This window comes from Alosa sapidissima, chromosome 7 (assembly GCF_018492685.1).
Source record: "Alosa sapidissima isolate fAloSap1 chromosome 7, fAloSap1.pri, whole genome shotgun sequence".
Taxonomy (NCBI): Eukaryota; Metazoa; Chordata; class Actinopteri; order Clupeiformes; family Clupeidae; genus Alosa; species Alosa sapidissima.
Window position 1 is genome coordinate 29,110,123 of NC_055963.1, and position 27,011 is coordinate 29,137,133.

At 43.5% G+C, this 27,011-nt stretch overlaps 1 protein-coding gene across 3 annotated transcripts in view; it reads right to left on the reverse strand.

Annotated features, from left to right (window-relative positions):
* casz1 (castor zinc finger 1) overlaps positions 1 to 27,011 on the reverse strand; it is a 185,011-nt gene that overhangs the window by 149,769 nt on the left and 8,231 nt on the right. For 2 of the 3 annotated variants that reach the window (XM_042097010.1, XM_042097008.1), the window contains 2 exons: positions 6,850 to 6,951; positions 3,811 to 3,924 (listed from right to left, as the gene is read on the reverse strand). The gene's annotated coding sequence lies outside the window, so the exon portion shown is untranslated. The remainder of the gene's footprint in view (positions 1 to 3,810; positions 3,925 to 6,849; positions 6,952 to 27,011) is intronic. The other variant, XM_042097009.1, reaches the window with a different exon arrangement.

Consider the following 27,011-nt stretch of genomic DNA (forward strand, 5'->3'; position numbering starts at 1 on the left):
GCGAGACAAAAGAGATCATTTCACCGCGGTCCTGGGGAAAGCCACAAAGATCAGTGGGAAGTTTGAGTGATAGGGCCGGCGAGTCACAAGGGGCTTCCATATAGGCAGCTTTTATACTGGGGCAAAATGAATGGATGGGTGGAAGGGAGAGGGGGGAGGGTTGGGGGTGCAGGCCTGTCCTCCTCCGCTTTTTTTTTGGAAAGGGGAGGGGGTGTCCCTTTGATGTTTTCTCTCAGAGAAATGTGTCCCTTTTTAAAGGGGAAATATGAAAAGTGGAGAACTTAGACCCCCTTCATATTTGGGGGTGGGGGAACATGAGTGAAAAAGAGAGGGGGGAGGGGGGTGATTTTTAAGCACTGATTCATAATCATCCGTATTTATTGTAAAAAATGAATCTGAAAGCATATGATTAGATTTAGGTAGAGTAGATTTGCTACATTTATGAGTGATGCATTTTTACATCATTGTACATTTTTTTACACACATTGAAGTGCATTCCAAGTGCATTTTGGATGTGTATAATGTACACATTTCAATATGATCTAATACATAACATTTGCATTTCTCTGTTATCATGCAAACACCACAACCTGATGAAAATACTGCCTAGTAAATACTAGTGACCTGCAACGCCCTGGGAACTCTCAAATCTTCAAAGCCCACTTTTGAATGAGAAAATAAATATCATAAATCATTCATGGACGACATTCAGGCCATCTCAGCAGGCTGGGGAGAGGTCCAGCTCTCGGGTTTGGTTAAATTATCATCAGGAGTCATTAGGAAACTTGTGGTCTCCGAGCAGAGACAGGCGCTTATAGAGTCGAGTTAAATGAGAGATGAGGAAGAGAGGGGGGTCACAGTGGGACTCGTGTCAGGTGGTCCAAGTCTTTCAAGGGGCACCAGCCTCGTCAGGACGGCTCGCAAGTTTTTTAAGGCTAATTTCTTAATCCTGCCGTTGAAGGAGAAAACGGCCAGTGTCCCACTTTGACAAATACCGTCCAAATATGAACTAAGGAGATTTGCATGCCCTTGGTGGCGGAGGAAGAGGATTAGATTTAAAAGGCCCTCTCTGGAGTAGTAGTCTTAAAAAGAAAACATTGCCACGCAGTCCACTTTGAGTCAGAGTGTCAAGTACATCAAAACTTAGGCAAAGACTAACAGTCGCTGCAAAGAGTAGCAACAACAACAACAACAAAAAAAGAAAGAAAAAAATGAGAGGGTAAAAAAAACCCCACACGCACGCACAGCAGTGAGGGGGGAAACACCTGGGGATGGGATTTAGGAAGGATGGCGTTAAGCGTAGGCCAATCCTTCGCTCCCTCTCCCCACTCCCACACCGCCCTCCTTGCCGCTGCTCATATCAGTGAGAAAGGTTCAGGCCGATTCTGACACGAACAGCGGTGCAAGGGCCTGTATTAGAGTCAGGTTAGCGGAGATAACGCTATCAGGCGGGTCCCACAGGGGCCGCGGAGCCGGGCCCTAACCCGCAAATAAAGCTGCAGTGTCTTGACTCCCTGGCACATTAGCTCTGATTACAATGACCTTCATTATATCAGCTAGCCTTATTATAACACGTGGAACACCGCAGTCCCTGAAGCTCCACACAGTAGAGGGTGTGGGGGGGTGGGGTGGTGGGTGTTTGAGGTGGGAAGTCACCGAGGCTGACGCACAGCATAGGGTTGTTTTGTGAAGCGTGATCAAGGCTGTCCGTTATGGCACCCATGCATTGCATTGGTGAGTTGAATGATTGTCTTTATTTATTTCTCTGATGGATCGTCAAAAAGATAACGGCGGAATCAAAGTACCCAGTGGTGCCTGGCAACTGAATCAGCAGCAAGCCAGCATTCGTTTAACACCGAACATGTTGAGATCATTCAGCCCCCCGCTTTCATCTTCGTTTCAAAGTGCGGTTGGTCACGATTACGCCGAGTTGGCTCTCGCGCCAAACGACGAACCCCATTCATGTTGAGGGGAAGCCATGCGGAGATGGTCATCTCCTCGCCAGCAGCGTCAGGCCGTCTGTTCTGGCAGCGTCTCCAAAAAGGCATGGAGCTGCTGGACAAGGGCCCCGGACCAAGAGCTCGGGGACTCCCACCACTGCTTAGCATACGGCCATGCTTGTTAACCTCAATTTTCTGCCCATTTCCCCTCGCCGAGGAAGCTGGGTTACCTTCCTCTGGCTCTTGGCAGATGTCCTTTTCTGGCAGGAAAACCCTTGAGAGGCTTGACCACACCACATGTGCGGAGGGCGGAGGGGTGCTTATTCCACAGCACCAACATGGCTTTGTAGTCCCTCTTTCTCTAACTCTCTCTCTGCCTCACCAGGTGCCTTCATGACAGACGTTATGTTGCCCACGGCGACCTACCTCTCCCTATCCCCTTAGCAAAACTAACAGCACACAAAGGCAGGATGACTTTAACAGTGGGGGGTTCAGAGGGGACCATTCCTGCTGCCAGCGGGGGGTACTGTGTTTGTTTAGTGGTAAAAAGGCAAGAAGGGACCGGGCAAATTGGCTGTTTTGGATTAACAGTGAACCAGACAGGGGAAGCACAAGTGTGGAATTACTAGAGGCATGTCCGCAGCAGGTTTTCGAGAAAGAGAAACACCGGTCGGATGAGAGAAAGCCAAAAGTATCCAGAATACGAACAAATCCATGACACCTAATACAGCAATTCAACAAACCTCCAGACACATGACTGCTCTCCAAAATATGTAACAATTTAACAATTTATATACAGGCAACGTTAGCTGAGGGGGATGCAGTATAGCAATCATGTCTGGCCTGTCCTCCGCTTTAAAAATAACAGTTGAAAGTGTGCCATCAGCCCATGACAGAGAATGTCTGTAAAGAAGAAAAACGAAGGGGGAGAAAAAAAGCCCTCTCTCTTCATTATAGATTTATAATGAGCTGGCACACCTCTGTCATTTACAAGAGCAAGTCCCCAAACCAAGGCATACAGGCACCTGCTGAATACCCCCGACTCCTGGGCTTCCACAGCTTAATTAATCCAGACCTTGGGGTATCATGACTGCCGCACGTCACTCCCGTGCACGCGTGAGTCAATTAAGCTGTTTCATGAACCAGAGGTGTAACTTTAATTTTGTTCCGTGTTAGTGTTACTGTACAAAACCTTGTGGCTTCTGGTTTTATGCTGTGCGAATACAAAAGAAAGAATAATAAAAAAACATATTGATGGTTTGTCCTAGATGTTCAACTAGATGCAATGGTGACACTATCTAAGTCCCACTTGATTTAGCAGCATTCAAGGATGGATGGAGGATGGTATGATAATTAAAACACACATTTGCATTCCTCAGCACCCACTGTATGTGAAAGTATGCACAGTATACAGTACACTGTATATCTCAAACTAGAGTTAGTCACATTAGCGAAGACAGATCTTTCCTTTGGGTGTAGAGGACGACTTACTGTACCTTGCGAGGCTGAATAAGACATACAGTAAATGACAAGCCAAACCACATAGTCATACTATTAGCCTAACATTACTATCCATTCAGTGGCAAGCAAAATTAGCTACTTAATTTGTGAGGATACACTGTACTACAATGTATGCAAGACATACTATATAATGTACAAGTACACAACACTGAAGGACGTTCAGGTAAGAGTCGGTGTGTAACTGAAGCGCTCCGTTTTGCGGAGTTTGAAAATTGTTTTTGAAGACTGGGCGATTTTTTTCAAATGTACGCACAGCTATCACGTCTGGTGTAGCCAGTTCCATTGCTTAAAGTGCGAACGGACCACCTCAGTACATACTGTACCTGCTGTAAAAGTCAAGAAAACTCACCCTCTAGCTGAGGAGATGATTGTAGGTAGATGTCCTCGAGATGTCGGCTACTGCTTCAATCCTTCACTGCCATGTTCCTGCACTCCAGGTGCTTACTCAGTCTGCTCCAGGTAACTGCAACCACACAGGTGCAACACCACCACTTAATGCTAAATCATCTTAGTACAACCCATTCAGAAACACCTGTAAACAACTTAGACTCGGGAGAAAGTAAGGTAGGCAGCATTGTTTCTGTTATTTTCAGGGGAAAAAAGCTTTTCATTCCCTGTGGCAGATTAATATGCAGTTTAATGTCTCTGTTGTCGGCAATGTGTCACATGGTATTCTACAAAAACAACTCCTGCAGTATACTGGCGTGATTACAGCTTTCATTTTGCTGTAAAAATCCACCAAAAGCCCAATTAGGTATTTACAAAGGAAAAATACGACTTTCAATTTCACAAAACAAACCACTCAGTAAGTTAATAAAAGAACATTATCATCCATCTTGTGCTCTTATTAGATTGTGCATTTGTGCATGCTCCCCTTTCAGGAGAAAATAAGCCCTCTGAGTTTCTATAAAAAAGCACTGCAAGGGAGCACTGTGAGCCACAAAAAAATTAAACAGCTTGCCAACACCGCCCGTCAGAATGATAAAATAACGCAAAAGCTTTCAAGGAAAGCCTAGTAATTGAAATATATTCATTTATTTCTTGAAGCAAGGCGTCTCTCCAGTGTGCGGCAAGTACGTGAAACACCTCTTTACGGTCTCTTGTTTTATGAAGAAGAGTGTGCTCATAGTCCTGTGACCAACTTCCATGTAACGGGCCATTGATGGATTGATTGCAGAACAACAACTGTATTTGATAGCAGTTAGATATGTTGGGTGTGTTCAAAACATGTTGGTTATGCCATTATGACTGACATGATTTCACAAGTAATTGTCAGAGTGTGGTGTAATGTCCATTACACAATGAATATCTAAAACACTTTTCCATGCACAAGTCCATACACTACACTCTGCATTTAAAAACCAGTCTATCAATGAGTTCTGGAAAAATGCAACACAACTTCTCGTTCTCTGGATCAGTCTAGTCTAGAAATAGAAACTGGACTGATGACATCTAATTTGCCCCATTTCAAATGTAACTGATAAGTAGACTAAAAAACATTATAAATACAGTAATTATTGTGAGCACTAATTACAAATCCCATTATTATCCTAATGAGTTGAACTCAATACATTTCTTGATATACAGTACAGAATTAAATGCGAGTCTCATCTAGCTGCAGTTTAGCTGATGTGGGGCACAAAAGGACACAGTTACCAGGGCAAGAATGCAATGCAACTACAATGCAATGCAAGTGGCAGGTTTTACACTGTGTCCTGTTCTTTTTCTGTTTCAATGTTATAAACTTAATACACGTTATTCCTTTGTGTCAGAATACACCTGCACTGACCTGTCTATTTCCACTGTGTGAATGAAAACATATTAGTGCAGTGAGCACAGCCCAGTGAACTGCTCTAAGTCATACTAATAGAGTGGTATACAGCAACACTTAAAACTAGGCCCACGCTTCCAGGCATCAGAATGTGAATCAGATGTGAATGTGGATTAGATGTGAATGTGAATCAGATGTGGATGTGAATTAGATGTGAATGTGAATCAGATGTGAACACATGCTGCTGGAAAAACATGAGTACATTGGCTCACATCGGCTAATACAACAGAGAAAACACTGAGTAGAAGCCAGTTACACACCAGTGGGTTATGAGCTGCAACATTAAGAGTACTGAGCAGTGACTGGCACTGAAAAAAAAAAAGTTCAGAAAGGAAAAAAATAGGTACGGAAATGACAGTGTCCATGGTTTTCACAAGTCGTTCACAAGTGATCTTCACAAGCATCATGAGCATAGAACACGTGGCATTAATAGTAAAACTGCACAGCCTAATTGAGCATGTGCAAAGGAAATATGCATCATAAATTAATGTTCAAAACAGGTTGAAGCAGAATGTCTTTTCGTCATTTAGAACGAATGTGTGTTTTATACCCGTCTTTTGGCCCAGATAGGGCAAAGAGGGGAAAGGGGAAAAATAAAGAAAACAAAAGCTGGGATGGAAACATTCATTGTGTGTGTTGAGAGACTGCATACTTGTGAAACTTATAAAAAATTCAGTTCATTATGTAAAAGCCGGTTTCCGATGTGTCACAACATGAAGTGGTTTTCAGCACATTTTTTAAGCATGATATCACAAACTGTAAAAATGTACACACCCAACCACCACTTTAAACGAGACAAACAGAAAGGTGCGGATGATTTTGTTTTCCTTGTCTCGGCTGCCAGGACAGAGAATGTCCCTATCATTATTGTGCCATAGCTGTTTTCTGTTTTTTGTAGAACACTATGTTTGCATGTTCAACAGACTGACAGGAACAGAGAAGTGCAGTGCACTCTGGGAGTATCCTAAGGCCACTAAATGAGCTGGGTCAGAGGACGACACCCATAAAATACTCCTGACCACGACGATGACGACTGTCTGTCACTGTCAAGCACAAGCAGAGGTATCTCTGTCATTTAAAAGGCTACTCTCCTCCCCCTCACATCTCCCTCTCTCTCTCCATCTTTCTTCTCTCCCCCTCTCCCCCCCTCTCTCTCTCACTGTTACTTGCCTGCAGACGAGAGGCCTGAGAGGTATTGACATATGCAAAACAGTGTCGTTAAAGCATTGTCCGCATGAATGTTTTAATTAATTCCCCTTCCGCTTCCACCATTCTGATCATTTCAGTGAAACTCATAATAACATCAAGGTAAACGAAAGAGAAAATATTTGTATCATCTCAACTGATCTAACAAGATCCTGTGAGAATACCCTGTTAACTTCTCTTTGGGTTTTGAATTTGTATTAAGTAAATATCAGGAGATGTTGAGTCTGAAGTTCAACAGCCCGTTCGACCAGAAATTAATTTTTCCCTCCCCTTAGCGGGTTAGTCAAGACTTACTTGTCAAAAAAAGCTGAATGACACATCAAATAAAGAGAGGGAGTGTGTTTGCCGTACCGTTGCGTGCCTGGTTACTTCAGTTTTCAGATCCGTGTGTTGCGGTTACATCAGCAGACCCATTATCTGTGGGCTGTAGTTTCACACTCAATCTCTCCAGATCTACAAACAGGATTGAAAAATAGGTCTGAAACACACACACAAAGACCAGGAACTCTGGGCAGGTCCTTTTTTAAATAATGTAATCTATATCATTAGTTGGTAGATCTACAGACTCATGTAAGAATGAGTTTACAAAAGTTCAGAGTTACTCTAAGGTGACACTGTTTGCTGTCAGGCAAACAGTATTTTTACATATCAAATGGCATACTGCCAAAAACGAGCACACTCTGAGGACTCTAAGCTAACAGGAAAGATGGTCCGATCTAACTGGAAGTTACTTTTAAAGGTAATAAATATGAAAATAAACCCAACGAAAGGGAGTATAAAGGAGTCCTTAAAATAGTATTTTACAGATTCCTATTATCAAGCGTAACTTAACATCTTGGTTGTTCCACTAATTGTAATATATACGTTCAGTTCTTCAGTGTCCAAACAAGGTATGATAGAGAATAAATGGTTGGATTAGCTGGCTGGGGTTACTGTAACAGCATCAGAGGTTATTCGTCTGTATTTGACTGCTCTGTGCATACAAATACATTTGTTTAGAAAGTCTCTTCAATATTACTGAGTTAGAAGCCTCATGGGAAAATGCAGTTGCAGGTAAAGCATTTTACTCTAAAAGGAGAAACATAGCTTTATCCCTGAAGAAAAGCAAGATATTCTGAGGTTTTTCATTTATTTAACAAAGACTGCAGCCTTAGTACATTTTGTGAATTCTCAGAGGGAAGATGAGCATGTCTGTGATTAGGCATACATAAGTGGTCTTATTTATTTACATACACGCAGGAATCGACTTGTTTCCCAGCTGGAAGTGGGCTCTGAAACAAGATGTGTGATGAAACTTCAATCTGCTTCCAGATGTAAAATGATCTTGCCCTCTTTTATCTATTAATGGTTTCAAAGGCTTGCCACCGTTATTGCTTTTATTCTCTGAAATAAAACACAGCTGCTCTCTTTGTAGTGTGTGTGTGTGTGTATGTGTGTGTGTGTGTGTGTGTGTGTGTGTGTGTGTGTGTGTGTGTGTGTATGTGTGTGTGTGTGTGTGTGTGTGTGTGTGTGTGTATGTGTATGTGTGTGTGTGTGTGTGTGTGTGTGTGTGTGTGTGTGTGTGTGTGTGTGTGTGTGTGTATGTGTGTGAGTGTGTGTGTGTGTGTGGGCTTATGTGTGCATAAGGTGGATGTCTGTGTATGTGATTGTGGTAGCTGAAATGAGAGGGTGAGAAAAACAAAGCAAAAACCTGGTGACAAATCTGTTCAGTTTTAGCTTAGGGCTTTTGTTCAACCAAGCATTTAAAATGAACACTATCATAAACTAGAAGCGCACAAACCTTTGCCACAGCCAAAAGCCCTATATCACAATGTTCACTTAAGTCAAGTCAAGTAAAAAGTAATCATTTGTGGATCCGCCATGTGATTCGGATCCATAATGTAATGGGTTGTTCCTTGGCCCTTGATCCCACCCAGTTTCATAAAAGTCACAGGTTTCGCATGATCCTGCTGGAAAAGGCAAACAAAACAACTCTGATAAAGATCTGACTGACCGAAATGTGAATTTATTAATAAATTGGTTGCACCGCCAAGCAGTGTTGCGCCTTTCTTTTCCTTACCAACCTTACCAAAAAACACAAATTCCTTGGCGGAAGTTTACAAAAGCGGATTTTACAAATCAATACTCTTATCATGCACCTACACTACTGTAAATACCCTACCTGCTTTACTGGAAATCCTTCTGTCTTCTCTCTTCCACAGAAAGAGATTATCATAATCTAGGTGAGCTGGTCATGCTATGGGTCTTGAATAAATACCGCTCGGACTGAAATCACTTACTGTAATTGAACTGATGGGCCTTGTGCCACTCTTCTTTTACGGGACCATTGAGAAATTATGGATTGAGACGCTATTTCACTATTTTGTACATGGTTCAACGCTATCAGGAAAAAGGGACCGTTAGAGCTTAACATCAAATGTAACAAATGTTAAAAAAAATTCCCACGCTTGAAATATAGCAACTGGGGTATGACTGTTTCAAAAGAATATAAATGTGCCAGGAGTGGAGTTGTGGACTTGTTGATTATGCATGCAAAGGGAGCCCTGCTCTCTTTTATTGGAAAATTTACACCCATGGTGTGATTTATATAAATCAGTAGTGCCCACAAAGCAGTAAAACTCTAATTGTTTCTTCCGTTTTTAAAGTCTACCGACCATTAGGGATGCAGAGAGTAATAAAGAGGATTTTTAATCAACTCTCTCGAGTTGACGGCTTGACGTGCGAATGGCCCTGCCTGCCGTACGTGGCACCACGACAAACAAAAGAAACAAGAAATGCTTCGCCTTTTCCTTGTATTTAGCCATGTGCCAGCTCAGAGGTGCTACCTCAGGAGATCTTTACAGTAAGCCAGCCTTTTTCACCCTGACTGCCCCCGAGTCCTTTTTCCCCATTTGTGACATCTGCACATATGGGGTCCCAATGGCAAAAGGTTGTTTTCCAAGACTCTGTCAAATTTCGCACCAAACGAACGAACGGCAATGATTCCAAACAAGCAAGGCTTTTTGAACAGCTGCTGCAAACATTACTTATTTATGTATTACATTTGTTTTTGACACAGTGTTCCCTTTGTGGGGGCTTGTGTGTGTGTTTTTTTTTTCTGGGTAAGACACTCAATTTTTAAAAATCCACCGAGAGGAAGGGGACGTGGCACTGGAAAAACACAATCTGGCTGAGCCCAGATCAGAGGCGAATATGAGAACTCTCAATTAAAAACACATGAGATCAGGCAGAAATGAGAACGCTAAAAAATGCTCATCAAACTCCGGGCCCACGTTGCTGTGGATGGGAGAACAGGGAAAGAAGAAAAGGGCAAAAACAAACATTACACGACCACATCAACCTGATAGAACATGTCGGAGAACCAAGAGGCGGGTGCTCTTAATGGTGGGGTTTGCCTCCCTGCTTTCGGGTTTTTTTTTGGTAATTTCATGAAATACACTCACACATATCCACACCCACATCCACCCACACATATCCACACCCACATCCACCCACACACTCAAACTCACTGATTCACATTCAAACACACTCACACTCACTGAGTCAAACACACACCCACAAACTCACACACCCATACACACACACACACACACACACACACACACACACACACACACACACACACACACACACACACACACACATACAGTACACACACACAGTTACTGTTGTTGGAGATCTCCCTCACTTGTCAAAATGTGACCAATATGAAGCATCCTTACCCCATCCCCTGGCAAGACATCAACACAGCATTATTATGAAGTGGTTTCAAAGTGAGTGTGGTGGCACCCAGCAATGCCCTTTGACTGACCCCCCACCACTACCAGCACCACTACCACACCCCGCCCCACACTGGCTTCTCTGCACTGACCGCTCCATTTACCCAACTGGACCGGTCCAACACCCACCCCCCACCCCACCTTGGCCAGAGTGTCTGGCAACAGACACAGTAAATCCTGGAGGTTGCACATGCTGGAGCTTTGGGTAATTAATAAAATCCCCATTACATGCCTTGTGCCCGTTGTTTGCTATTTCAACACCCCATTTGTGCCACGATTACGGCCATTATCAGTCGGCACCATTAATTCTTCCGCCGATGCCAGAACTGCATACTAATAAATTGGGCTCTAAAATTTTTTATTTTTTTTACCTTTCAAGGAGTTGGTGTTGGAGCCAGGCCAGGAAGTGCCACTCCTGATTAGGGGCCTTCTCCTGACTCTGAAAAGGCCCTTTGAATAGGGGCTGCTGCATCTTTGGAGATAGTTCAAATTTCCCCTTTGATTATTCTCTTCCCCACCAAAATGAATCTTTATTAAGCTTAAATCCTAAATAAAATGAAATTAGCAGACTGCAAAATATTGCTTTCTTTTCTCAACGTATTCCCCCGTGCCTCCATGCAAATTATAATGCTTATTTATGCAAATGAGGTGTCGTACTTAATTAGTTTTGCTTGAAGGCATTAAAATACATGTATTCTTTCCCCAAAAATTATTTGTTTTGTTGCTCTCCTCAGTCAAGTTCAAAATGACTGATTATGCCAACTAAAAAGCTTTATTAATTTTATACTTTTTGTTTTTTCCCCCTCTCGCTGTCTCTCCCCTGTCTCCTCTAACATTATCATCTCCTGCCTCTGTGGAGGAAGCTGAATTCTGGCTGTGAAATCGAGAGGCTCCTCCAGGCAGGGCGGCTTTGTGCAGCGTGCAGCGAGTGGAGGCTCTGCCAAGCTCCTGCTACGTATCACACACACACATCACACACACACACACACACAGAGAGAGAGAGAGAGAGAGAGAGAGAGAGAGAGAGAGAGAGAGACAGAGAGACAGATACACACACACACACACACACACACACACACACACACACACACACTCACACACACACACACATAAACACAGACATCGAGCACTTCCACTGGTCAGACTACCCCTCTCAAGAGTGACCTCTCTCCCTCTGCCTCCGTCCTTAACCTCTGACATCCTCATAAACATTTCTGGGTCTCAATGAATGTGTGTGTGTGTGTGTGTGTGTGTGTGTGTGTGTGTGTGTGTCTGCCTGTGCCTGTGTGAGTGTCTGAGTGTGTGTGTGTGTGTGTGCTGGTGACTAGTAAGTGACACACACACACACACACACACACACACACACACACACACACACACACACACACACACAGACACACACACACACACACAGACATACACACACACACACACACACACACACACACACTTGCATCAGTTGCTGCATTATTACAGTATACTTCTTGAAGTTCTGGCTGTTTGAATGAGGAACATTGTTATTAGAATAATTACATCTTTCATTTCATCCACAGTTTGACTCGTTCCATGTTCACACAAGACATTTTGTTTACATACATACAGACATACATACATACATACATACATACATACATACACACACACTGCTGCTAACATCAGAGTAAATTCAGGACTCTGTCAAGGTCTTGGGCTGAGGTGCCCTGATCTCTTTGACGACTTTTGATGGCGGCGGTTTTTGACCCTTATTTTAATATTTGTTTAAAAGGATTTTCAGCGTTGGCCGTAAATTGTCCTCTCTCTGCCGTTTTTACGCTGCGGCCGCTGATTTACAGCCGGACGCTGAGTGGCTATCGAACAGCAAACTGCCTCATGTCATCGCAGAAGGTGTTGGATCCAGGGCGCAGTCAAATTTATCAACGGAAAACGTCAGTTGCACCTCTTGCCCCATGCGGGAAAAACCTTGAGCGCAACAAGAGGCCACTCTTTTGTTCTCCGCATGATTGCTCTATCAATATTTAGAGTGTCCTCCGCAAACCAAGAAGGCTGAAATAGCATAATCCACAAAGTTGAGCCACTACCATCATTGTGCTTCCACCCCTTAAACAAACACACATACATACACATAACCAATTTGATTTATGGAGAGGATGCTACAGCCATTATAGCATTTTTATTATTATTGTTCTTTCAAGGCTAATGCAACAATAGATTTTTGCATGATTGATGCTTTACACTAAACATTAGAGGATTCCATTAACATAGCACAGGCAAGCTAAATGGCCAAGACTTTGATTATTGCTACATTTCCTTGCCTTCTGCATTCTGATCAAAATATCTCCATAACTGTAATTCTTGATAAGTGCTTGTATCGCTTAGATTGCCCCTGGAATGAGATTAGACCTGACTGGCTGTCCGCATGTCGTTGGCAAGAGAGCGTCCGTTTCATTAATCTGCTCACAGAGCCAACGGCAAGTTCTCCTCAGGGGTTAGATTAGAACCAAAACAGCCGTTCCCCAAGAACTCGCACTAAATCAAGTGACTTTGAAAGTTCTAGTCACATCTGAGTCACTGTCAGGAGACACATAGAGGAGGGGGATGGACCGCCCCCGTTCTTTATTTTCTCCAAAACATGAAACTCTAGGACATTTGTGGTGGGGGTCGTAGTGAGGTACGTAGGTGGTTGTGTTGGGGTGGCGTGTGTGATTGGAGGGCAGCACTATGCAGTGACTTCAATCAGTGCAGGAAAATGTCATTTGTAATCGGGGAAGAACTCTTTTTCTAACATCTCCACTTCTCACCCCTTCTGCACTGCTTCCACTGGACCAGCGTAGCTGTTAGAGGCCGGGTTCTAACATACATGTTCCCCCCCCCTCCGAAACAAATCTGTGAGCAAAACGCTCCTGCATAGAGCGCCAACGGCTAATTGGGACCTTGTGTGGGGGCTCTCCCGGGAGCAGTAGCACTAGTGACCCAGATGAACGAATCCTTTCGTTTCGTTTCGCTTCATTCCGTTTCCACCCTCACTATCTGTTGTTATTGTTGTTGGTTTTCCACTCTGAAGTGTGTTTGGCCTCCTGTGAGGAGGATCATGGGTAATAGGTGTATTGGGTGAGAGGCTTCCAGAAGGCTGTCAGCTATTTGTCTGGCCAGCCAAGTTTGTTTGGGTCAGCTTCTCAGCATGCGTACCATCGACACAAGATGTAGTCTTTGTGATGCCAGTGAGGATGGGTTGGTGATTGTGTGGACAGATTTGTGTGTGCTTAGTTGTTTATGGCTGTGTGTGTGTGTGTGTGTGTGTGTGTGTGTGTGTGTGTGTGTGTGTGTGTGTGTGTGTGTGTGTGTGTCTGTCTGTCTGTCTGTGTGTGTATCTATGTGCGTTCAAGAGGGGGGGGTGAGGAAGAATGGAGTGATGAGTGTGCCTGCGCAATCTCCTACTCATGTTGTGGCGATGCACCGGTAGTGACGGGCGCAGTGCCAACTGATCCTCTGCCCAAAGTGCTAATTTTGTGCCAGTCTTGTGCGCAGAGGGCTGTTATTACCTGGAGATGTAAACTGGAAGCTATGTCTCACAACAACAAGATTCTGTCATAAAACTGCGTTTTGGGGCAGGATCCTGTGAATGGATTGGACATATTAATGAGCTCTTGGAGGGGCATTATGGAAAGAACAAAATCTTGGCAAAACACCTGGTGCACTCCCGGGGCGAAGGTGCTGTGATAATAATTAAAAAAAACACACACACACAGTGACAGGGGGATCATCAAAGTCCTCGTTTTTGTTCACTACAGAACTAGTTCTTATCCAGCAGAGGACATAGCTTTAAGCATAAAATACTTTCTCAGAGTCCTCCCTAGTTAAAGCACAAGCCAAAGAAGTCACACTGAAAACAGCACTGCCAAAGACACTCCACAGACAGAATTGTCACTGCACACTGACTATTACACATTAAACTACCCCAGTTCATTTCCTAATAAAATCAATGACTCCAATATGTTGCAGCGAGATTTAATATGCAAAGGTCGTTTAAGACGTGTCAACATATCCAATGGGCCAATATTCCTATATGAGCAAGAGCAAGTGAATCTTTTCTTGCGTAAGGCTATGGCTGGAGGCCTTTATTCATATGTTTGGTCTTTTTCACATTGCAATTTGGCTTGAAAAACAAGTCGGAGCACCTAATTCAAGGAACAGTTGGTTCTGTATGTGAATTCAGTACATTTTTTAAATGCACATCACCCAACGGAAAAACAACCCGCAGTTACGCAATGAGTATCTGTCTGGGTTGGCAAGCTCACATTTTTTGTTTTGTCAAAGAAAACACTTCAGATGAAAATCTTAATTCTCACACAAAAGAGGCTGTCGTCTGGGAGGCTGGTGTTTTTTGCAAAACACAACATCACAAGAAGAGGCCCTTTTAGTTGTGTGTAATATGCACATGTGCTTAGTGTCTCACTGTGTGTGTGTGTGTGTGTGTGTGTTTCAAAAAATGAAAAGGCCTTAAATGAAAGAGAAGAGGGCATCTGGTGGCTTATTTCATGTGGGCTGCACAGTGGCTGCCGAGCTCTACTGAGTGTGAAAAGCTATCTGCCAGGACTCATGTTTCCGCAGGCCTGGAGGCCCCGACTACCCTTGCCCGACTCAGGGGCACGCAAGAAACGCTTTCTGTCCCAGAATTTCACAAATGTCCGGTTGCATCCACATCACTTGCCACCGAGTGCTGAGGCCCCAATCAATCAAAGGCAGAAAAATTAAGTAAATGAACTCGTTTCGGGTCATGCGCTGAGCAATTTGACAGCAATCCGCAGAGATAAAATATGTGCTTTCAGGGGTGGGGGGGGGGAGTAAACAAAATGTCTTGTGTGAACATGGAACGAGTCAAACTGGCTCGTGGATGAAATGAAAGATGTAATTATTCTAATAAAAATGTTCCTCATTCAAACAGCCAGAAATTCCAGAGGTATATAATAATGCAGCAACTGATGCTGTTTAAAGTGTGTGTGTGTGTGTCTGTGTGTGTCTGTGTGTGTGTGTGTGTGTGTGTGTGTGTGTGTGTGTGTGTGAGAGAGAGAGAGACTGCGTACGTGCATATTGCTTTTTGCAGCTACATTATGCTGTACGTTCATGTCCTGCAGTATGTCATTGCTTTATATTGAGTCAAGACTATTTAATGTCTTTAGAATAATTCAATTTTAAGAAAACATCAAAAAGACTTCATTCAGAACAAGAGACAATAAGACATTTCCGATTTTAGGATAACGCTTTAACACTTTAATCTTGTTGTATACAAATATAGCTTATTTCTAGTCACCAGAGATTATGCTTTTTTAAAGATGGTTATCAATCTGTGGTCATTTGATACAGGGCAATTCTAAGAGCACAATGGTTTGTCAGCTTGATTTCAGCCAAAGGAGAAGGATGAAATGTTGAAGAACCACAGCACTTTCATCTGGCTCAACAGCAAGATTGTACTGCACCTTGACTTTCCTTCTCCTCCCTCCAGCAGATTTCTGAAAATGCGATACGGAACCTGATATGAGTACAGAGGAGTATAAAAGTGGAGAAAAGTGAACTCCAGGGCGAAACTTTAAAAGGGAAGGAAAAAATTTGCTTCCTTTGATGTCGAAATAAAAACAAAACACTGAAGGATACGACTCCGAAAGTGGGCTAGGCATAAATCTACATGGGCAATGTCTTCCGCCATTGTAAAGTCACCCATTCGTGACTTTTTATGATGTTTTTATCCTCTGTAGCAGTTACGGCACCTTCCTCTGACTTTTTTATGAAGATTTTCTGCTCCTGCTCAAAAAACTGCATTACAAGGCCTGTATTCGGTATTTATACCAGTCCTGTCACCCGGGCATGTATACAACTATGACTCCTTCTGCACAGTCTGTAGAAGCAGCACGACACGTGGATGATCCCTTAAGCTGTTTTATTCATGACGGTCGCAAAAATGAGCAGATTAGTCATGAAAACTTGAAATAGTCTTTAGAAACGGGGTGAAAAAAGGAGGGAGGAGGAGAAAAAATTAAAAAAAGAAAGGGAACATCATTTTGGCTTTTACGAGAGCCGCAAGAATTTGGGGGAAAACAAAACGCTTGTCAGGACTGGAGAAGTGGCGGCATGGGGATTTTCTGGCATGGCCCGTGAAAAGTCATAAAAATATTTTCCCTTTTTATTTAATGTCGCCTATAATTCATTGCCAGGAAAGGCTAATCAATAGCACCTTAATGAAAACTTGAGCCATATTTTATTTTGCCGCAGAGAAGCCCGAGATCAGCATTTGTTGCCTTGTTGTACTCTGGTTCTGCCCCTGGGCTGTGTGACAGATGTGCATCATTCTCCCAGATACCTTCAATATTTGCACTCTTCCACCAGAATTGCTTTATCAACTTGCCAAAACAGTGGAGACGGAGGATGGGTTGCTTATGCTGAGCTCAGACATAAATAAACAAATAAATAAATAAATAAATAAACAAATGCTAAAAAAGATTAGGAGTGAGATCCGTATTGCACTGCTGCTTATGGGGGTCTGTGAGGGCTGTGTGTCACTGAGACCCAATGCACAAGGACAGCTTTTATCACCTACTGTACAAGAGGCTGCCTATCACAACAAGCATACTATCTAAAAAACAACAAAAGCACACAGACTTTCTATACGTAGTCAGTGAGCTGAGAAAATGTAGATTCCTCTGAGATGGAAGTAATTCTTTCATGTCCCCACATGCTCTTATAAGTGCAATACATGAAGGAAGAAAACAGTCCTAGATTAAGATCAAGGATCTTGCTTTTTTGTGTAATTATCCCTTTTAAAAGCATGGCACAAAGTCTGTATTTACTTAAATCAGTGTGAGACACATGCTCTGAAGATGCATGAATTCGCCAAAGGGATGTGATGAGTGACATTGGGAGAGATTGGTAAATTGTAACACTAATTGTTTCCAGGCCCGTCCCATTGTACAATGCACATGACAACATTCAAAAATTATGGAGGGAAAAGACCATTTTCCATGCACCAGAGGACACTGCCAATGAACTGCTATTGACCTTTCCAGAACTTTTCCATTCAATTAATCAAAACATAACTTTTCATATTGAATGGCTTCATATCTTAAGCCAGGCTGAAGGAGGGAGGGAGGGAGAGAGAGAGAGAGGGAAAGAGAGAGAGAAAAAAAGAGAGAGAGGGTGGAGACAAAGACTGCTCCGTCAGTACTCAGAGTCTGTTTACCAAAAGCGCAATTCCCTCACTTAGACAACAGTTATTCATCAAACAAGAAACTAATAACTCAAAGGTCAAGTCATAAAAAGACAATATCAGTCTCCTCCCTGATGCTCTCTGCATTAGTACACAGGAATCAAGCCACAGTGGGACTCTCGGAGAGAGGAATAATGCTGTAGACTGGTACTGTAGGCCATTTTCTATCACATCATCTTTGCAGTGCCCTGACATTTAAAGAAAACAACGAGACCATAACACACAAAATGTTACCAGATCCAACTATTTCAACTGACTGTGTGACACCTAAAATCTTATCTTGATTCTGACAGACTGAAAGAATCAAGAAAATACCAACGCAAAAAAAAGTCCTGAAACCGTCACGTCTGGGTCATAATCATAATCACTCTCCTCATCTGATGCCGGTGCCTCTCTGAACTAATGCCCCGGTGGCCCGTCAGGGGCCCGTGCAAACTGTCCACCAACTGAGCTCAGCTCTTTGCATAGATTTGCATTGTCAGGATGCGGCAAGGGAGGGGAGACCTGACGAGGGAGAGTGCACGTGAACAAGAGAGAGAGAGAGAGAGAGAGATGCCGTTTGATGCAAAGAGAGCTGACAGCCTCTCCCACACGTCAATCCAATCTGAGCGAGGGCACACGCCCGGTCTCCACCATCTCCTCCTCTATTCCACTTGGGAGAGGAGCGGAGCCCGCAGAACGGCAGGTAATTACATCGCTAATGCCAGCCAGAAATACTGTAAAATGTCATTTCACAAATATCTGGATAGAGGCATAGAGACAATTGTTTTACTAATTTAGATTCAGCTCTGTGCCTTGTGATTCTCCATTGAAATCCATCCCCAAAATCAGCTAAAAAAAAGATCTTATCAGCTCATGTGAATTAGACAAGCTAAATTGTCTCTAATATCTGCCTCTAATAGGCAAAGTGCACTTTGAAGATAAGAAGCCATCAGATCTATGAGCATATCAGGGTTTTGACCCAAACTTGACATTTTCTGTAAGCCTGTGGTCTACGCGGATAAAGATGGCCCTGGTGGGCTTTGTGTGTGTGTGTGTATGTGTGTGTGTGTGTGTGTGTGTGTGTGTGTGTGTGTGTGTGTGTGTGTGTGATCGGGGGGAAAAGGGTGATGGCGAGCAGCTGAGAGTGTGTTATTGTGGCCATGGCACACACACACACACACACTATGAGAGCCAGTGTTTACTCCCATCCCTCAGGCCATTTGTTTGTCGCACTTCCTTGCCCCGGAGCGGCGGCATGCATAATGCAGACATGAAAATGTTAACAGTGGCAAATAAAATCGGCAAGGTGCCCCCACAAATCAGGCCAGTTTAGGGGCACGTTTAATCATTTCTCTGCGTTGGGGAGGAGCTGCAGCGATTTACTGTGACATTTCCAGGAAGATCAGGACCCCATTTTTTCCTGGGCCTTCCATAGCCTTCCACATGACCCCCACTTATGTCGCTCTACCCCTTTATTCCCAACTGTGAGCCCTCCCATCGCCAGAGAACGAACACACACACACCCTGTCTAAAAAATCCACTTCCCTTGTTTCATATGCTGCTCAGAAAACCAAGTTTGACACAGAAAGACACATTCTGAAATTATATTTCACAAATATTTGTCAGACATTACATGCAGAAAAACATGTACGATACACACACACACACTGCACTGGTAGTATTTGAAATACCTGTGTGTAAACATATAGACACAACAGCGATACGATCAAGGGCCCTGCATTGCCGAAGCGCACTGCAAGCCGATGACAAACAAGTAGCAGCACCATATGGCGTTGTCAGGGAAAATAAATAATTAAAAAAATTCATGTGCAGAGCACACAAGCGACCACAGAAATACCAACACAGGCCCCCTCATACTTAACCCTGCTAATAAGAACCCGCGGGGGTGTTTGGGGAGAGCGAGGGAGCGATAGAGGAGGGGGGGAGAGAGAGGGAGAGAGAGAGAGAGAGGCCAGACAGAAAAAGAGAGAAAGATAGAAACAGAGAGAGACAGAGAGAGAGAGAGAGAGAGAGAGAGAGAGAGAAAGAGAATCACAATTCCTCTAACTGGATTGAAGACAGCTTCAGAGGGACTGGCAACTGTCTCCGGCCCTGAGTAGCGAGTCAGTGGCTCGCCACGATGCTATCTGCCGTGCCTTTCAGCACTTCCTGTGTGTGAGGCCGCCTAATCAAATGAGCTGTGGCAAAGACCTGCCTGTGCTTTTAGTGTCCAGCTACTGTCTATGGAAAAACACGCAACGTCTGTGGAGCCCTGCACACTTTATTTTCTTAATTTATTTATTCTTTCAAAGGCTCGTCTCCCCTGAGGAGAATTCTGTGTGGCTTGAGTCATCATTGTTCCAAGTCTTTAGATTAAACACACACACACATGGTCACACACACACACACACACACACACACACACACACACACACACACACACACACCAAGAAGAGCTTGTGGCAAGGTTACGGTCAGCCAGACGAGGGGCACTCGTATTCTGCCAACCTCGCGAAAAACTTGCAGAGGGCTACGGAGGTGGGGGCAGTGGGGGGGGGGGGGGGGGGGATGCTCCGTGCTGACATGGCAGCCGTCACGTCACAGCAGCCGCACAGAGTGATGCGCCCAGACAGCCTCGGCACATGGAGAGAGGAGCCAGAGAGAAAGAGAGAGAGAACCAAAGAGAGAGAGAGAGAGAGAGAAGAGAGTCCGCAGCCCAGCGCTGAAGAGATGGGGGCCGAGGGGGAGGAGTGGGTGGTGTTGGTGATGGTGGTGATGGTGGCTTGGGAGGGCTGGGGTGGGTGCTTGAGGGACCCTTGGGCAGGGCATTCATGTCCAACAGGATGACGGAAACTTGTAAATGCACAGCAGCGAAGGAAGGGCCGAGATCCTCTGAGAGATCTGAGGAGACTGATTAAGCCCCACGGTGCCGGTGAAGGGGGTTAAAAAAAACTGATTACAGGACATCTCTGTGATGGCGAGTTACTGGTTAAAAAAAATCTAAATCGGTTAGTTCAGAGGGGAGGGTTTGGATCAGAGGCTGAACACATGAAAACCATCTTCCCATATAATGGGGGGCGAAAAGGGCTTGTTTCCCTGGGACTACTGGGCTTAAAGCACTGTACCAGACATGTGCTGTGCAGTCATCTTTTTTCCTTTTCCTCGGAAAACACAGCCTTTAATAATTGCTCGATGCACCACAAACCAAACTTCCATTACACTTATTGTGTCATCATGTCAAGTATTTTTAAAATGGTGCAGTTTGTTTGACTTTTAATAAAAATAAATTAGTAACTTGCCTTCTGTGGCCATCCAATAACCTCCCACAGTGGTGGAGTGGTACTTGTCGAACATCTGGGATCTGACGAATGAATTTGGAGCCTAAACAGCCTACTGTACATTACGCATCAACAAACTGACTTCCGGCTCCCACTGAGCAGTGTATAAGCAATGACATCTACAGTGAAGTTATAACCCTACTATTAGTTTTTATTTGCTAGAAATAACTCGGTTTTGTACATTCACTTCATATCACTTTTTGCTATCCACACTAAAATTTAACTAGCGCGCTGTTCTGGGCCTCTCAAAATGCTGTAGTTTGGTACTGGACATGTTGATGTGAGAGTCATGAAATTTCCATGGTGACACTAAAAGTTTTGTTAAGTAGACATATATCTGAAGCGCTTCCACACTAATCTAAAAGCGAGTGCCGATGCCGTATAAGCCATTCCATACTCATAACAATGACAAGATGCCCCACTCTCCCAACAAACATGTGGAAACCATCATCATCACCATCATCCAACTTTCTCATCAGTCGATGCCTATGACAACAACAACAAATTTTAAAGCATCTGACAGTCAAAAGCATAAAGGGGCTCTTTGGAGGACTTTAAAAACGGGTGATGCATTCCGTGCCCGGCCATCAGGGTGATTGTCTCACAAATGGGACGCTTCGCGTACTGGTCCTGTCAACGTTGCATGACTTGTAAAATCTCGGGGTTTAAAACAATGCATTGATGTTTACTGTGCGCATCAGGACAAGGCAAGGCGATAAGGGGTTGGCAGAAGAGGGGGAAAAAAAGTAAGTGGCCCAAGTTGTTCTACATCCTCAGTAAATCATAGCCACTTTATTGCCTCTAATAAGTTGATGCAAGGCCATTTTTCTTCCTGACCATCGTTCAAACATTTAAGGCATATTTACAAGGAACTTGTTAAAATATTTAATAATATTTAGTGGCAATTTCGAAGCGGCCTGTCAGTGCTGAATTTATGGCAGTTAAGTGTTTAAAAAGGCGATGACATGAATAACAAACTGTCAGAACGTACTCATTTGCATAGACAGGCCATAACTCTAATACCTTGCATTAAAAAAAGAGGTTTTTAACAAAACGAGTCATAAAGTGGGGGAGCGCTCAACGTGAGTGATGGTGGAGACTCCTCCGCAAAGTCGCGCAACAGGGACGCGCAAAGGCCCCTCCGCTACTGATGCTGCCGAGATCATGTCAGCCAATAAAGGGACATATATCCTCCTGCTTTGACTTATTTATCCCACGCCGATGAGCTCAAGATGGAACGTCTCCTATAGGGTATTTTAATTAATTGTGATAAAAGGCTAATTCTAAAGCGCTGCCGCTGACAGTGGGCCCGGTGACCGCTTTCGCCACAAATCACGCCCTGTGTCAAATATTTTATCCATAACTTTCTAATTTAAAGTCTTCCAGCCGTGAGGTATTTGTTGCTGGCGCCTCTCGAGCCAAACCCGACATAAAACACGGGCGCGTCGCTGATTAAGATCGCTGCGTGAGCGGTTTCCGAGTGGCGGGGCCGGAGATCTGTCTCCTGTGTCGGGGCACAATGGTCTTGCCGCTGATTGGCTGCATTCAATTCACTTCCACCTCCGCGTCTCCCGAGCCCCAACACAGACCCTTTTGACCTGGCGGTGGCCTGCCTCTCCTAGGCTGGGAAAAGGCCCCCGTTGACACTGATTGCGCAGCTGTGAGTAGTCTCTCCCTGGTGCCCTCTCAGCGCAACTCTAATTAATAGCCAATTCATCTTCTCTGATCTGAGTCTGCACGCGCCGTAATATATGGTTAGTTTGGCGAGCAAGCTATTAAAGTGTAATAACCAAGTACAGGCACTCGATTTGGGAAGAGTAGCACCTTCTTACCATGAAGAGGAAACAATTAATTTATTTGATGATCCACCATAAGCCAATCGCTTGCTGGCATTCATTTGGGTACCAGTAATGCCCTTTGGGCTCACAGAGGCTCCACCGGCGGTGACATTTTCGGGGGTTCAAGGAGTTTTAGGTGCTCCTTATGCTCCGCATATACAGTTACGTTATTTCCATCTAATCCGTCCTGTCACACCGGCCTGTCCCCCACGACAGAACCTGCCTCTCAAAATGACCACCGCCAAGGTAAAGAGTTCATCAATGCAAAACCCTTGCTCATCTTCTGTTACCATGCCACCATTACCATGCGGATATCCCCACCTGAAGGTCGCACATATTTTATTTCCGATGTGCAATTGGGCACCATGCAGAGGACACTCTTGCTTGGAATAGCTGTGTGTGAAAGTGTCCATTAAGATGCATCACAATAAACAGCGGCGCACTATATCTCTGCACTGTCAGGCCGGCGGTAATAAAAACCAGGGATCGGAGAGGCAATTCCCTCCGTTTCCTTCCTGTAAGAGGATTTGACACGGGCAGGTGAGGGACTGAGCAGATGGGGTCACATGGTTCCTGGTACCAGGGCTGTTCACATGTCAGTGAGGTAGATATCCTGCAGGCCTCGACCCAGGATGTGCTCCATGCAGAACACAAAGAGCGGTGCTACAGCAAAGACAATTATTTCTGAATTACACTCTAAACTCTTCCTCCTTAACAGGATCCCCAGAAGGAAGATGGAACTGGCCGCTTCCCAAGAATGTCGACTAAACACCGGCCCAAAACCCTGCCTGTTGTGCGGAGCCTGAACTTATCGCAGAACGAGGCATTTCATGTTGCGCTTCACAATTCATGAATTGAGAAAGGAGACAGGAGGCAGGGAGAGAAAAACAACGCAATGCATTTCCAGGAAATTTTAATGAACGATCACTTGAAAACACATTGTCTTTGCTTTATTTGGTGACTATAAACCATGACGGCTTCTACCTAACCTCTGTTATTCGGGGGAAACAAAGACAAGGGGAAAAAACACTCGCATGAATAATAATCAGCTTGGTATTTCACGATTGCAAGAAAAGGGAAAGAAAAAACAACAACTAAAAATTCAGAAGACTCAGGATTCAGCCTGGGCCCATGCCTACCTCTCAAGCAAAACCTTTTAAACCCATTATTCTTTTTGCTAGAACTAATAACGTTTTTGTCTCTGCAGCTTAAGACCCTAATTGACTAGTTTTTTTTGGAGGATAGCCCAGATGGAAAAATAAGTACCCCTTAAAGACGCGTCCCCACGCTTAAAGTCCCTTATTAATTAAACTTTCACCAAGTCAGAGGTTTTTATTAAAAAAAAAAGATAAAGTCTACTGCCCCTAAAACCGACCTTCACTATTGTCTAAGAAGGTAAAATGTTTCTGGGAATAGAAAAAAGACCTTGCCATTTTAATACCATTCATTTAAAGTCAAGGGACTAAAACACAGCTGAGAATAAAATGCATCAGACTAATTAGAGAAGGGTTTTTAGTCACATTAAGAAACATCATAAAGTTCTGCACTTCTCAGAAACTTTTATCATAATACCCTCACTTCTCTACAACTACAGACACAGTCACACAGTCAATGTAATCTATCTTCCCATACAGCCTACATTGAACATGGACTACGGTAACATTAAAGCTTTATTATATACACAAAGGACGTCTCACTCTTGACAGTTCACTGTGTGGAGTTGTGGCCCAAGTGCCATTCACTCTGGCATGATCAGTCATCCACTTGATCAATCTATTCATTTACACTGTGCTATTAGCCAAAGAACAATGTTTACTAATCAATGGCAAACGCTGCTTGCTGTTGATCCTTGCTGTACTTGGGATACCATGGTCAAGTGTTAGCTTTGGACTGATTAAGCCAAACAACATTTGTTTTTTCATTCTCAGGTGAAGGTCTGAGCCATGACACAAGGGGAAGAAGAGACAAAAATATGTAAAACATCCGTAGTGTGACTGTAACTGACTGTGGTGGTGAACTCTGGGAAATGTAGTGCGAATGAGAAGCAGACTGGATATTAAGCCAAGCGAAACACATGTCTTTCCTGTCAATCTCTATACATGCTGTATAACACTATCAGTGGACTCAAAATAGCTCAGCTAAAGAACAAGCTGACCCATTAAGGAGCTGGAATGTAGCTTTAACAGAGACTGACAGCCAGGTCTGTTTCTGGTGCCTAAACCCCTAATAAACTGGCTACTTACCTCCTGGTATATAAAAGCAATGAGGCATTCTTAAATGAAAATCAATCAGCATGGCACTGACTCCTACCACACACAGGCACACACACAGAATAAAAAGTTTATCCACAAAACTGCCAAATGCGTGTGTTCTAATAAATCCAGTCACTTATTATTTCAAACTGATAAATGTTATCTCAACGTTGCCTTATGTTATCTTACATTGTCTTTTTTTTTTTTTTTCAGTAATACTCAAAACAGGTCATCAAGTTGACAAAACAAAGCTCTCCACCCTTCATCACCTCCACCCTTGCTAAATACGGTAGAATGCTAAGGTGTGGCTACAAAATAAACACCAAAAAATGTGCTCCTGTGTTTTCCCCATATTCCTATTGTGAAAGTATCACATGGTCTTGTATAAGTGCATTTGGCATTGTTCTGAGCATGCAGCTGCACTTGTTCAGACCTTTAAAACAGGCTGATAAAGAGGCAGGGATATCAGGTGATTTTCAGGATTATTGTTGATGAAATTAAAAAAAAGGTCTCTTTAAACAGCATTTGTACATACTGCAGAACAAGTAATTCTGTCAATGCATGACACAGATTGTCATAAAAAGTAACCTCTGGCTTTAGTTTACACTAAATGTTTTCTTGCTTTTTAGCAGTTTCTTTAATGTGGCAAAAATGTTTATTTCTTGACCATTTTCTAAATACACAGCTTTCAAAGGGAGACTTTGGTTGATAGGCGGACTGCACTAGCTTTCTCCTTATAGTCTACTGGATAATAAAAGTGAACTTTTTAAGTAAAAAATACGACCAAATCTATTGGAACAGTATAAAGGCTAATGTTTTGACTAAATCTTCCCTCTACCTAGTTTCCTCCATTTTTACTGACAACATGACCTGATGAAACAGTCAATTCTGGTGTCAACCCCATAGAGATGCACACAGTAAATTGTAGCCTATCCTGTGAAATTGCACCGTAAATGAAATGGCTTGCCCCTAACTGGAGATCTTTAGCCTGCCGAGCATCCCTTTTAGAGAGTTCAATTACAGGGTTCTATGGGCATATAACAGTTTCCAGACTGTGAAACTGGTAGCGGAATGACTATGTAAAAAAGAGAGAAATATGAGCAAAAGCAGAAACGGCCTGGGAGCAGTAAACAGCTTTATTAGGCTGCCTCGAAGGGGACTGTGAGAGACAGCCGAGACTACAGGGAGGAGCAGATCCGCCAGGACAGAATCTTAAAAACTGCCATTTCACAAGGATCTCCTCGGCAGTTATTCTGCTTGATAAACAACGCGGGCGTGTTCCCCCAATTTTGTCTTCCCTTCAGTTTATCTGTTTTCTGCTAACGAGATGTCACTAATACGTTCTGGAATGCTGGTTGAGCAGTGGATTTGATTGGCCACGAGGAACTTAATCATGTATGGCAAATGTGTGCGGACAGCTCCTTAGCACCGGATTTTGTGAACAAACATACTTGTTGACAAGACTTTTTTTCAGAGACAGAGTTTCGCCGTTTCCGCCAAGCTTTAATCTCCAATCAAGAGCGATGAAACGTTTCCACAATGCCACATCCGTTTACCAATCTATCAAGCTCCTGTTAGTTAGATTGCATATTTTCCTTCAATTAGTTAAATCATGGGGACACAGCGGGGGAGAGAGAAAAAAGGTACTTCCCAACAGACAGCATAATTAAAACAAAAACTCTCTTCTTGCCTGCATTTAGAAAAAAACATGTCTGATTGTGTACCTGTGCTCCTTTTAACTAATTAAAATGGCAAATCAAATAGTGTAAGATGTGTATTTACATAAACACATAAGACAATTGCGATGTGTGTTTTGTGTTATTGTTCCTCCCTGAAAACAGCATCTTATTCTGCCTTAATTTGTGCCACTGTGGCTCCCTAAAAGCAGGCTACAGCCATCCTTAAACGGCTCCATTTAAAATGCAATTTGATTAGGTGCCAAATTGCTACCAAGTCTCTCTCTCGCTCTCTCTCTCTCTCTCTCTCTCTCTCTCTCTCTCTCTCAGCAGCCTTGGGATGGGGGCTAAAAATTTAATTAGCATTTGTACATAAAAGAGAGGTCTTTGTCA